The sequence below is a fragment of the Vombatus ursinus genome, unplaced genomic scaffold (assembly GCF_900497805.2).
Source record: "Vombatus ursinus unplaced genomic scaffold, bare-nosed wombat genome assembly UNPS02004276.1, whole genome shotgun sequence".
Taxonomy (NCBI): domain Eukaryota; kingdom Metazoa; phylum Chordata; class Mammalia; order Diprotodontia; family Vombatidae; genus Vombatus; species Vombatus ursinus.
The window spans coordinates 165,938-176,524 of NW_020944054.1; the positions used below are offsets into that span (position 1 = coordinate 165,938).

Sequence of the window (10,587 nt, forward strand, 5' to 3'; positions counted from 1 at the left end):
GGGTAGAAGTAGCAGACCTTGGCCGCTGATTGGAGGGAGCTCGCTGGGGCGCATCGGGTGGTGGCTGGAGCCAGAGGAACAAGATGGCGGCGTGGGCGGAGTGACCCGGCGGCGACGTCGGGGGCAGCGGCCGGAACGTCGCCTCCGCCTACTGCGCCGCTCAGAGCTGGCACGTCACCACTAAACCTGCGTTGGCAGCGACGGCGGCGGCGGTGTCTGGCGGCTGCTGGACCCGAGAAAAGCTGCCCCGTCTGGAAGGCCCGGGCCTCCGCAGACCCCGCGGCGAGCTCGGCTAGGAGGAGGCGGACTCCAAGGTGGTAGCGGCAGCGGCGTCAGCCAGGGTCAGACTACAACCCGGCCCGAGGAAGCTCCCGCCCGGTGGGTGAGGCCTGCCCGGCCTGGTCCCCCCAGCGTCCCCATCGCGATCGCCCCCCCCCCTCCGCCACCATCTCCGCCCCTACCTGCAGGATGGCGAGCAGCATAGTCGGGGGCAAATACGAGCTGCTGCGGAAGGTCGGGGCCGGCTCGTTCGGCGACATCTACCTGGCCATCAACATCACGAATGGTGAGGAGGTGGCGGTGAAGCTGGAGTCGCAGAAAGCCAAGCACCCCCAGCTGCTGTACGAAAGCAAGCTCTACAAGGTCCTGCAAGGTGGGGTGGGCATCCCCCACATGCGCTGGTACGGCCAGGAGAAGGACTACAATGTCCTCGTCATGGACCTCCTGGGGCCCAGCCTGGAGGACCTCTTCAATTTCTGCTCCCGCAGATTCACCATGAAAACCGTGCTGATGCTGGCCGACCAGATGATCAGCAGAATTGAGTATGTGCATACCAAGAACTTTATCCACAGGGACATTAAACCTGATAATTTCCTGATGGGGATTGGGCGCCATTGTAATAAGCTATTCCTTATTGACTTTGGGCTGGCCAAAAAGTATCGAGACAACAGAACAAAACAGCATATACCCTACAGAGAAGATAAAAACCTCACTGGCACTGCCAGGTATGCCAGCATCAATGCACACCTTGGCATCGAGCAGAGCCGTCGAGATGACATGGAGTCCCTGGGCTATGTGTTGATGTATTTCAACAGGACCAGCCTGCCCTGGCAAGGACTAAAGGCTGCAACCAAGAAGCAAAAGTATGAAAAGATCAGCGAAAAGAAGATGTCCACTCCTGTGGAAGTTCTATGCCAGGGGTTTCCTGCAGAATTTGCCATGTATCTCAACTACTGCCGTGGCCTGCGCTTTGAAGAGGCACCAGATTACATGTATCTGAGGCAGCTATTTCGTATTCTTTTCAGGACTCTGAACCACCAGTACGACTACACTTTCGATTGGACAATGTTAAAGCAGAAAGTCACCTAAAAGACAGGCTCTTCTAGTGGGTAGAGTCAGCAGACCCTCAAACCCCACAGGTTTCCAAGCATGAAGAGAAACATATGAAGTAGAACAGATGATTGGAATAGGACTATGTTGCTCCCCAAATCTGGACATTTTCGTTCATATGTACACTTGCCAGTGGTTGTGGACAACCCTTTACTTGATATAAAGAACTTAATTTCAGTATAAACTGGCTCTGGTCAACATTGGTGATGCTGCCTTCTGAGTTGTAGCTGCTGTGATCATGAATATTAACTGAGATAGTGAAACTTGTCCAATTTTTGCTTTTTTAAGTGAAAAAATTAAATGATTAACACAAGTGATGGAGAGAAATTGTGCATATTACAATTTTTGTTACCTTTTATTTCAAATTACACTGCAGTGAAATCTCATTTCATAAGAACAGCATGAACATTGTTCAACCACAGTTGTAATACGTGTAAATGCTCGAAATTGTGTACTCTTAAAGTATTTTTTCCCTCCCTGAGGTTTGAAAGTTGTAAACATTCTTAAAATTGTTGACTTCTATGTGCAAGCCAGCTGACATGGTAGCAACCAAAGATTCAGACTGCCTGCTTACTGTGCTAGAAATAACAGCATCTAAAGTGAAGATTTAAGACAAACTTAGTGACTACTAGATTATCTTTAGAATTCTGCATTAACTCTATAATATTCTTGCTGTTAAAAAAAATTGTCACAGAAAGTTAACATCTTAAAACTGAACTTGTATGTAAGTTGTTTATGTAAATGTAATCACTGTAAACATCTATATGACCTGTGATTGTGTTTTTATTTTGAAATGGGAGCTTTTTTTGTTTACAAATTCATTAAAAACTAAAAATTGTTTCTGTTTAAAAAAAAAAAAAAGAGCAGTGGATATGTGTGATTAGTGCAAAGAAGTTGAGAATGACACCAAAGTTGGGAGCCTGGGTGACTGGGAGGATGGTGATGCCCTGGACAGTAATTGGGAAGTTGGGCAAAGGGAGAGGGGTGCGGGGGAAGGAGGTAGGGAGGGTGGAAATAATGATAGATACTGAGATAGACACTAACAACTGGGGGGAGGGGGAGGGGCAGTGGTTCCCTTAGGCAATTTCCTGAGGCTAACACAGGCCCTTTAAAAAAAAAATTACTTGGTACATTTCAGCAGTCTTAAGATTGAAATACTTTTGGATAGGTTGCAGCAGTGTGATTGAAGTCTTTGGCAATCACCAGATTTATCATTGGCATGCAGTATAGACAGTCTAGTTTACGTTTTGGTTCCAAACATTCCTAGTCCTCCTAGTCCTTGGGAACTTTACTGTTTTCATACAGTGCTCTCTGATAGGGTTTCCAACTTAAACAATGGTACATTTGAATACTTATGAAGATCATTGACCTGAGAAGATCACCGAATCTCCCAGAACAGGGTTTTTGCCAGGTGGTAGCTCTAATTCCTAAATGAATCAGAGCATTCAGACTTAACTTCCTCATCTTGTGGTACATAGTTCCATTGAAAAGTAAAAACAGTCCTCCTCTGTAATCTCCAAATTAATAATGTGAGTAATTTATAAAAATAGCACTAAATTTAAAATCTTAAGAACTTATATAAACTTACATAAAACTGAACACCAATCTAAAAATCCCTTTGAATGCATTTCCAAGTAATGATAGCATTTACATAGTGCTTTCAGGTTTACTTCACAAATATCTAATTTTCTCCTCTCCATAGCCCTGGGAGGGGAGGTGCTATTGTTACCCCTGTTTTAAAGATCTGGAAGCTGAGGTAGTCCTGTTTAAGTGACATACCCAGGGCCACGTAGTTAACAAGCGTGAGAGGCTTTGAATTAAAGTCTTCCAGACTCCAGGTAATGCATTCTGTCCCGATACCTAGGCGCCCAATTACCTCGGCGATAATCTCAAAGAACAAAGGTGTAGCACTATCAATTCCTCTTCACTGCACACATCAACTATGTTATGAGTAAAAATTATTCCCAATTCATTTTATCAAAACCAATATAAAAATAAATTTCAGATTGTTGAGTACTAAAATATGCTCAGTGATTCCACTTATTTCCCCATATCTACAAGCATACTAGCATCTCTGGAATTAGTCTTGAAAATAATCAGAAATCTAAAAACTGCTATCAACCTTCTGGGGAGGAATGATCTCTTCAGAGACAGTCTCATTTCCCAGGTGGTTTTCTGAAAGAAGGATTTCCTGTTACAAATTCCCTTTTTTCTGGTATGTTACTTTCTAGTGCCTGAGTCTTCTCCATTGACCTTTTGCCTCTGGAATTCTAGATAAATTCCTCGTGTTCTAGTGTGTGCTTTGGTTAGAGATGAAAATTATTTTCCCTTAGGAAATAAGGCACCTCATATTTATAATTAAGCATTTCTCCAACTGGAGATTATAGCTCTCCAGGCATAGCAATCAGCATATCTTGCTATTCTCTTCTTATCTTGATGTTCTAAAAACTTCCCTACCTTTTGGGACAGTTTTGTTTTGTTTTGTTTTTGCAACCCTGGGTTTTCCTTCCTTTCTTTCCACTATTCTTTTTTTTTTTTTTTGTGGGGTGGGTTGTTTTTAGGGGTATAGCTCTTGCTACAGATTTCCATTGATAGCTAAGTGATGCTATGGATAGAGCCCTGGGCCTGAAGTCTGGAACACCTGAGTTCAAAGCCTCAGACACTTGTTAGCTGTTTGATCCTGGGCAAGTTACTCCAACCTCTGTCTGCCTCAGTTTTCTTACCTGTAAAGTGAGGATAATAATAACATCTACCTCCCCAGGTTGTGATGAGAATTAAATGAGAGGATGCTGGGAACAGTTCCTGGCACACAGTAGGTACTTAATAAATGTTCGTTCCTTTCCCTCCCCTTCCCTGTAGCAGACGCCAAAATGAAGACTGCTGGTCCCTGTTTAAGTAAAAGTCACAAATTGTGTTTTCCTGCTATTGGAGAAAAGAATCAAAATCCCTGCTTTTTTTTTTTCAATTGAATCAAATAATCAGAATTGAGTGTGCAAAGAAAAGGTAGAGGAATCAATCCAAGCCACTGTGGGAGACTGCCCCATGCCCTAAGCAGTTTCTGTAAGAGAAAGAGTAGAGAAGTTGGGGCAAACAGTATTTCCAGCACACCTTTGAGAAGTAAAGGGAGGACTGAGTTATATCAGAAAAGGGAGAGATTGAAGAGAGTCAGTGACTCTATAGGCGTCTTGGAGCAGAAGTCCCAGACTGAGGGTATTTCCTGCACTGCTGTGCTGGAGCCAGCTAGTAGTCGCTCAGGAGAGCCAGCTGTTAAATGTCCAATGTTGAGTATTTACACCTTGAAAATCGGCAAATGCTACAAATCAGGGCTTGATTTATTCTTTTCTTGATTGTCTAGATTTAGGAAAGTGATGGGAAAAATGTTAGTAATGCAGAATAAAATTATATGTCATGCGTATTTTTTTCCAGGAGAGTAGGTTGTTAAACATTTACCGGTCCCTCTCCCCTAAGCTTGGCTATCCATAGATAGTGTAACGTAACTTGCTGTTTCATTACCCAAGTGTTTCCAGTAAACTGAATTTTGTTTCAACCACAAGGAGGTTAGGAATTAACTACTGACAGATTTAAATGTAAGGGAAGACACAGAACCCAACCTCTGCCTGGGTATTAGGAGGTTTCTTAACTGGGGCCTTGGAATGATTGTGACAACTTAGAACTTTGCATCTAAAATAAGCTCCCTAAAAGCCAAAAGAGAAGAGAACCAAGTGGACCTTAGGGAGGGTTATGATATTGAACCCTCGGCTTAAAAAAGCTAATTGTAGCAGAGTGTTACCCAAGTTCACAGAATTGCATTTCTCTTTTCATTAATTTAGCATTTCATTTTCTCTTAGTAAACTTAATTTCTGAACTTTAGATCTTGCTGCTTCCAATCATGTTTCAGATACTCCAATTGGGTGTTCAATCTAGTTTCCCTTTTGTCCTTGCAATGTCTCTTTTATAAATGAGCACAGTTTTCTTAGGCACCTCCAATCTTCCTGAGTAATTTTGCTATAGGAGTGAAGCTCCAGGTTTATAAGCACATCTTCCCTTTTTTCCACCTGAAACATTTCCAATTTGATTTCTTAAGAACCTCCAAATGCATGGTTTATTTTGATTCTTTTTAGGTGACTTTGTTTCCAATATTTTCATCCATTAAAAGTCCTGCCAAATCATTCAAAGAAGCATAATGGGGTTCAGCGAAATGTTTTTTCCTAGCAAAAAAAAAAAAGTGTCTTTTTCTCAAAAGTAGTTTACTTGACTTACTGTTGTGGAAAATCTTCCCACCAGGCTACTTTCTTAGAAATTAAAAACAAACAAACAAAAAAAACCTCCATTCTCCATGTTGGAGGGAAGAGAAAAAGTTAAAAGGGTAGTCAGTCCTTGCAGAAGGGAGTACATAAGCACCAAATAAGTCTGGAAACTCAAAAAGGCAAACCAGCTTTTCTGCTTTTGAATTCACTAGAGAGAAAACTTACAATACATCCTTCAATTTGGTTAAGACTTAAAAACCCTTTTCACAGAATGAATTTCAAGAGAAACAAAGTAAAAAAAGGAAAATGTGTTTTTGCTTTATGGTAAGTCCCTGATTTGTTTGCATAAACCAAAGTCTATTGAGCACAGTATATTTTTTTTTTTTAAGAAAGGATCCTTCTTCTGGAAAATCTTTCACCCAAAATGCCAAATAAACCTCACAGAGAATTTGCTGGCTTTCATATGTAGATGGATATGCACAAGCAATGCTCAGGTCCCTCTTTCAGGCATAGAGACACCTCTAGCTTTGGATGCCTTGTTTCCCATTCTGGAGGTTCCTCAAGATGTCTAGCCTGATAATACTGTTAGTAATAGGGAGTCTGGCCTTAAAAAAAAATCACCAACCCAATAGGGGCATCACCCAGTTGGGAAGCTGGCTTTGGATCTCATTGACCAACAGGATTGTAGTCCTAACCTCAAGCTGAATAGTTTCCAAGTGTCCTGATGCCGGGTCTCCCCTATTGTGGCTCTGCTATTATCTATATCAGCAGTTTTGAAGCTTTTCTGTCTAGATGATCATACATTCACTCCTAAAATCAGAACAAATACACATACACTAATCAAATCATCAACAAAGACTAGTGAGAGCTAGAAATTCAAACAGGGACTGTGACCAAATAACCATTAGTGTGTCTGGTAGGCCTGACCTTCCTTTCAAATGGTCAGATTCCATGAACATCCATGGGGGACAGCAAGACAAGGCAGGTAAATGTTGAGGAAAACCTTTTGCAAAGGTACTTGGTACATTTAATGTCCCTTTCCTCTATTTAACTGGCAACAGAAGACTTTCAAAATACATCATCCTAGAATATTACTACCTCCAAGCAGGAATTCATGTCCCAAAGCACCATTTCACTATACAATGAAAACTCTTTAGTCTGCATTTTAGGCACAAATCTGCCAGGGACAATTTTTTTAAAATGATACCTAAGGGCTTCTGCTGTGGGTGAACTGTGAACTTCATCCTCTGGACACACTACAAAAGAGTTGGAAGGAAAGAAGAGAGAGATTGTCTTTAGTCTGGTCAGTTTTTAAAGCTGCAGCGTGTTCCAGCTGTGGAGCCAATCAAAGTAGGCTATACCCATCCACATGAGAAGGGATGCAAACAAAGTTTCGAATGTTTGGACATCTGGGCATGCCCAGCACAAGCTCCTCAGGGAGCTTCCTTATTAGGTGGGGCATCATGAACTGAACTGGTGAGAAGGAAAGGACTTGGTTCTTTTGTTCTCTCTCTCTTTTACCCTGGCTCTCAGAAATTGGCCTGGGTGTTTTTGTTTCTGTTCTGTTCCATTTGTCCTCAGTTTTAGGTGTCTGTGGTGATCCCCGCCAGAGTCATGAAAATCTTGGAGATGTGGGATTCCAGGCAGGATGATGTAACCAGCCCAGTCATGGAAGCCTGGGACTTGAGCCTAAGAAGGGTTTTGGACTTGGAATTGAGACTGTGGTCTATAGGAATTGAGCTAAACTGTGAACCTAATCCCCTTTCTCTCCCTAGAGACTGAGTGGTACAAGGGATAAGGGGGAGGAGGATTATGCCTCCCACAGGTCTGAGGAGTGAATTTGTACATTCTTGAGTATACTTTTTGAAGTAAATATTACTTTGTAAAAGCTAATCCTACCGTTAGTGGTTAAATGAAACTAGGATATAGGGGAGCCCCCCCCCCCAATTGAAAGGAACACCACTGGCCAGAGCTAGACCTATTAGCCAAAAATGTAGATATCCCCAACCCCCTTTAGGAGATTTTGAACCAGAGGAAAAAAATATACACACATGTACACATATATACATACACACATATATGTATACACACACATGCACACATATATAATCACCTCAGAAAAGGCAAAAATCCATCTTCCCTTTCAAAATCTCCAACAAAAGTCAATGCCACTAACAAATTATCATATCCCCCCTCCAAAAAAAGGGCAAAAATCCTTAATAAGATCAAATGCAGTTAAAAAGTTCAAGTAAGAGTTTTGACTCAAAAAATGCTATTTTATCAATCTGAGCATTAGCATAATTAATTTTAAGAAGGAGTCCTTCCTGAGCACATGAGGCCTCTCCATTTGTTGAGGTGAATGATGTAAACAGATTTCAATGCAGGTCATTGTTTCGAATGCTTGTCAAACCTCTTGGATCGCTACCTCCACTCAGGCCGTGGTCGAGACACCCTAGGACCTTGGAACAACAGGCTCAGGAAGAGCAGTGTCTGGGAGACCACTGGCCCTGCTTCCAGCCTGGCTCTTGAATCCAGCATCCAAAGGAGCTACCCTTGTGGACAAGGGATCGATCGTCCATCTTCACTACCTCCAGCACCTGGAGGGGAGGTAGGCACATGAGTGAGGGGAATGGCAGCACCCCTGAGACGGTAACCTTTTTTATATATATCCTAAAAATGGGCTCTTGAGGTGCATACAGATCCCACAGCTTCAGCTGAAGCTTCTGAAGGCATGTTTCTGTAAATTCTTATCGCCAAATTTCTTGGTAATGTTACGTGACTAAACATCAGAAACTGATGTCTTTTTATCAATGGAAGTGACATTAAAAAAGAGGTGTGACCATCTGCTTGGCTGCTGTACTCTAATGATGACAGGGCCTTCCCATCTGACTTCCTGCTGAAATCTCCCCTATTAGAATATGAGTGATTTGAACTTAGGAAGTGCTTATCAATGAGTCAAAGGTGAAGAGTAGGAGTGAAGGTACAGCCAGTGCTAGAAAGGGTGACCAGAGATGCAATGTCATTAGAAAGGAGCCAGATTTCAATGAGTACCTGAAGATGAAAGAAATGAGAAAGGAAAAGATTTAAGATGAAAGCAAATTTGTTGGTTATGGAATGGTTATTCCAGAGATTTCGGTGAAAGGGGTATGGGGGTTGTTGAGGGGGATGGGAGTGAGGGAGTGAGTGACTAGGGATGGGAAACAAGGTGGTTTTTTTTTTTGTTGTTGTTTGTTTGTTTGTTTGTTTGTTTTGGAGGGTGGGGGAATATGCTAAACATTGAGGAATAAGTTCTGGCAAACTATTAGTTGCTGGAGAAGAGGTTTGTTGAGGGAGGCAGGTGATTAGACCATTCAAGGGTCTCCATAGAATTCCACCTCTTAGCAAGTAGCAATGGATAGATAGATAGATAGATAGCTTTGAAGACATAAATACAAGCAAGTGAGGCAGGCCCTGAGCTTTTTTAATGGGTCTTACCTTTCTATTATTGCCTCTTGAATTTTGTTATTATCATTAATATATAGAAGTGCTGTTGATTTTTGTGGGTTTATTTTGTAGACTGAAACTTTACTGAAGCTGTATGTATATATGTATGTGTGTGTGTATGTATGTATGTATGGAAACACACAGGATAGTTTGGAGATCATCTCAGAGAGAAGATAAAGGAGGATGAGAAATCGTGAGACTTTATCTGGGAGGTGGAGATGAAGAGGGAGAACATAGCAGACAGGGAGGACAGTCTGGAAAAAAAAAAGATGGAGGCGCAGGGTCACTAGAATGAGTATGTGTGTGGAAGGGGTTTAATGTAAGCAAACTGGAAAGGTAGGAAGGGGCCAGGTTATGAAGGGATTTAAAAACCAAACAGAGGGGTTTCTATTTAATTCTGGACATATTAGGAAGCCATTTGAGTTTATTGACTAGGGGGTGACATGGTTAGACCTAGGCTATAGGAAAAACTGAGTGGAGGATAGATTATGGTGGAGGAAAACGAGTCAGGGAGCCCAATCCGAAGGCTTTGGCGGCGTGAGGGCTGGAGAAGATGCCGGTCTACACCGGGCTGCGGGTGGGGGGAGGTGCCAGGGTCAGAGGAGGGAAAGGGGCACATACGAGAGATGTCACGAAGGTGGAAAAGCCAGGGCTTGGCAATTTAGGGGGACAGAGTGAAGAGAACGGTGAAACCTGGATTACCAGTCTGGATGCCTGGGAGGATAGTGCCCACGGATCCCAGCTCCAGGTGCTGCCTTCCCCACCCCCCGCCCCCACCCCGAACATCTTCTCTTGGGTTGGCCAGGGAGGGGACTGGGTGAATGGCAGGGGAGTGGGGAAGCTGCAGTTTTCCTGGGGGGCGGGCGGGAGAGAGGGAGGAAGGCCGAGGAGGAGGAGGGGAGATTCAGCCCTTCCCCATCCTCCCGCCCCTCCCCCAGACGACAGTCCCTCCAGCTGCGGGCCTCTCGGGTCCTAGAGGCACACCCCGCCCTCCCCCTCCCCTCCGCAGCCCCGCTCGCCGCCCTAGGAGCGGGCTTCGGCCGGGACGCAGCCTGGGCTCCAAAACCTGAGGCGGGGCCTCCGCTACCTCCACCATCATACGGGTCTAACTGAGGCAGGGGGCCGGGCCAAGAGGGCCAGCCCCCTCGGAATACCACTGCACCACATTCTCTCAGCTGCCTCCCCCCGCCCGCCAACAGATGCTGATCCGCGTTTACCCCAGCGATGCTCAAAGGGATGGGCTAGACCAGTTTTGCGTCATGGACCATTTCGACAATCTGACGAAGCCTGTAGACCTCCATAATAACATGCGTAAAACAAATGCGTAAAATAAAATACATAGGCTTACAAAGGCAAAAATATGCTGAAGTACACTCATCTAAATTTTTTTTTAAAAGCTCATGAATCTTAGGTTAAGAAATCCTGGGAGTCATCCGTAAGGAAACATACACGACAACGCAGTGTTTAA

General features: G+C 43.7%; 1 pseudogene; it reads left to right on the forward strand.

The window, feature by feature from the left end:
* Positions 1–221: 221 nt before the first annotated feature.
* On the forward strand, positions 222–2,184 carry LOC114054427 (annotated as a pseudogene).
* The last annotated feature ends 8,403 nt before the right edge of the window (positions 2,185–10,587 follow it).